The sequence below is a fragment of the Bos javanicus genome, chromosome 25 (assembly GCF_032452875.1).
Source record: "Bos javanicus breed banteng chromosome 25, ARS-OSU_banteng_1.0, whole genome shotgun sequence".
Classification (NCBI taxonomy): Eukaryota; Metazoa; Chordata; class Mammalia; order Artiodactyla; family Bovidae; genus Bos; species Bos javanicus.
The window spans coordinates 36,140,194-36,143,558 of record NC_083892.1 but is presented as its reverse complement, the minus strand read 5'-3'; positions in this window follow the sequence as shown (position 1 = coordinate 36,143,558).

Here is a 3,365-nt window from a genome sequence, read left to right as displayed (position 1 = left end):
AACATTTTTCAATTGAAGGGTATTTTGTAGCTTTTTTAGGTAGTTTGAATGTCGATAGGAATTTTAGAAATGACTTGTCAATTTCTACAAAAAAAAAATACCTACTGGGATTTTGATTGAAATTGTGTTAAATCTACTTATTATTGGGAGGAGAACTGACATCTTAATAGTACTGAGTCTTCACATGTAAGAAGTATCCACCTATTCATCTTTTTCAGCAATATTTTATAGTTTATGTTCAGATCTTGCACATTTTCTGTCATATTTATTCCTACATATTTTATACCACTGATATTATAGATGGCACTGTTCTTATTCCAGTTTCTAATTCTTTGTTGTTAATATATACAAATGCATTTGATTCTTCTGTATTGATCTTGTATTCTGCAACCTTGCTTAATTCACAAATGGCTCTGGTAGCTTTTTTGTGGATCCCACTGAATCTTCTACATAAACAACTAAGTCATCTGTGAATAAAGACAGTTTTTACTTCTTCCCTTCCAATCTATGTTGTCTCAATTACTGTACCTGCAGGATTTTAATTTACAGAGAGGACTGAGTGATGATTCACAGAGGTTAATGCTATAAGGTACACCACCCATTATAGGTGGGGAAGTACCATAGTCATTCAAGAGGCAGAAACAAGAATGAAGATAAAGAAAACACAGTCTTTATTATGCTTTCTATGGGAAAAGCAATGCAGGAGAGATAAACAGTTTGGGATCAGGTAGTTGGAATTATTCTGGTTGGCTTTGGGTTATAGGTGCCTGGTACCTGGCCATGAATTGATTTAAGGCAGGGGAAATACTAGCTTGGTGTATGAGAGTTAGAGAAGGGAGGTGGTTTAGAGTATGAGCTTGGAGTGGTTAGTTTGTATAATGAAAAGCTCCCAGGAATCTCTATGGTATCTCTAAGAATTAGCAGTAATTCCCTGGTCCATGAGGCCCCAGCTGTAAGAGCATCAAAAACACAAAAAATAAAATACAGTTAGCAAAACTGACCTTGTGATGAATGTATGCCAAACAGAAAAATAGAGAATCTAAAAAAATATGGTTAGAACAACTTTATTTGTTCCTTACTTTATTGCATGAACTAGAACCTTCCAGCACAATGAATGGAGGTAGTGAGAACAGATGGCTTTGCCTACTCACTAACTTGGGGGGAAACAGGAGGTGCCATGGAGGGGGAAGGGGTGGGGCAGTGATGGATGTGGTCAATGGGGAAAGGAGGACGGAAGCTTGGGAGAAAGTGAGGAAGACCTGAGGCAGTGGGTCTCACGCTGTGGTCCACGGCTCATAACCCTCCCCTGTCCCTGCTGCAGATCACACAGCTTCTGGCCTCTCCCTCAGGGCCACCCGCTGGGCTAAAAGGGCTGCATTTAGGTCCTGCTCATGTTTAAATCACACAGCTCCAGGCCCTTCTCCTCCCACAAGGCCCTTCTCCTCCTCCTCCTCTGGGAGTAGAGCCATAGTGCCAGGCAGAATCCCAGGCCCTGGATCTCCTGTGAGGGGAAAGGAGGATGACCACACGCCATCACTAAGCAGAAACCACACATCCCAAATCCTCAACTCATGGGGGCCCAACTGGGGTCTAAGAGCCCGAACATGATGTAAGATGTTCAACTTGCATCTAGGGAGACTTTATGTGGAAGCAACAGGGCCTAAGGGCACCTGACAGTCAGTGCCCTGCAAAGCTACCCTGAGCCTCTTTTGTAAAAGTTCTGTGCTGTTGAACACAGTAGGCAGTAGAGCCCCCTGGTAGGATGCAGCTGCCTCCTCTGAAAGCCAGGCAAGCAAGAGACATTCCAAGTCCCAAGCTAGTGGGGTGAGGCCAAAATGGGACCCAGGGATCACCCCACATAGGTACTCTCTGAAGGTACTGCCAAGAAGCCAGCAGGGCCATCCTCCTCTGCACACATTTCCAACTGTTACAGTTCAGCCCAAGCACCTTTCACAGCCCAAAGAACTCTATGATATGATTTTGTGCCTCAGTTTCCCCTGGGGGAGATGGAGACAAGGATACATCCACCACAGAATGCTGTAAGGCTGAAAAAGAGAAAACAGATATAGGGCCTGACTCGGATAAGAGGATTCCATGAAAACGTAGAACCTTTCTTCTCAGGCCTGGGAGGAGGGGTAAGAAAAGCAGATATAGAGGGAGGGCAGGGGCTGCTTGGCTGGCCATGGGAGAAGCATGGAAGAAAACTATTAGGACTGGACAAAAAACTAAATAGGAGGAAAGAAGTTGTTCTGCTCACTCCCACCTCTAGAACTGAGGCCCCTTCCTGTGGTGAAATGTCCTTCCACCCCCATGGTCCATTCAGTAAGCCAATGCTGACTCAGCCTGGGGAGGCTCAGACAGCCTCATTCTCAACCAGGCCTGGGAGTCACCAAAGGTCCCAGCCCCCAGTCTCTCACCCCACCCACCACCAATCACAGGCTGGCAGTGTCTTCCTCAGAGATGATCCCAGGGACTGTCACCAGGATGACCCATGACTGCTCTGACCTTACTCCCCTTTGTCCAGGGAAGGCCCTGGATGAGCCAGGGACTCACAGCTGCAGATAGATTCCCTAGGAGTGTTATTAACGACAGCCTCCTAGGAGTCACCTCCCAGAGCTCTGCACTCAGAGGGTGAGACCCAGAGATTCTGAGGTGCGACCAGGAGGAAGCGTCCAGAGGGAGCAGACGGCTCTGTGGGCTCAGCAGGACTGGAGCTCAAGTGCTGGTCCCACTCTCAGAGTCCTGGCCGTGGGGCCAGGCGGGTCTGAGCCCCAGGGTCCTCCCTGTAGAGTGAGCACAGAGGGCCCTGCAAATCCAGCCCTCCATCTGCGGGTGGAGGCGTGGCCTCCAGAAGGCCCACCCTCTGGGCAGGTGGGAAGCTGAGCCCCCTCACCTCCTCCCCTCAGTGGGGTGTGAGACGGCACACAGGGAGCACCAGGGTGGGAGGGGCCTGGTGGGCCTTGGTTCTGCCTGAAGACTGAGGGGGGGAGACACTGCAGGGGAGCCCCTGCCTGGAGAGAGAGGGGCCCAGAGCGGGCTGGCGCCCCGGTGTCTGAGGTGGGCTGAGCTAGACCACCAGCTGGGCAGGACTCAGGCCCCACCTCTCCCTGAAGGAGCCTCAGCTGGTCCTGCTGCCGTCCCTTCCCCTGGGAGGAGAGACACAGAGACTGACTGCCAGGGAGATGTGAGGGCGGGGAGGCAGGAGCTGAGCGGGGAGGAGGCCCAGCGGGTGCAGGTCAGGACCAGCCCCTCAGCGTGAAGACGGGGGCGGGGAGCCCCAGATCATGGCTGCCTTTGCACTGACCACAGGGAGGCCCGTTTGCAATAAAGGAAAAGAAGAAGCCAGGTTGATAAAGGAAGTGCCC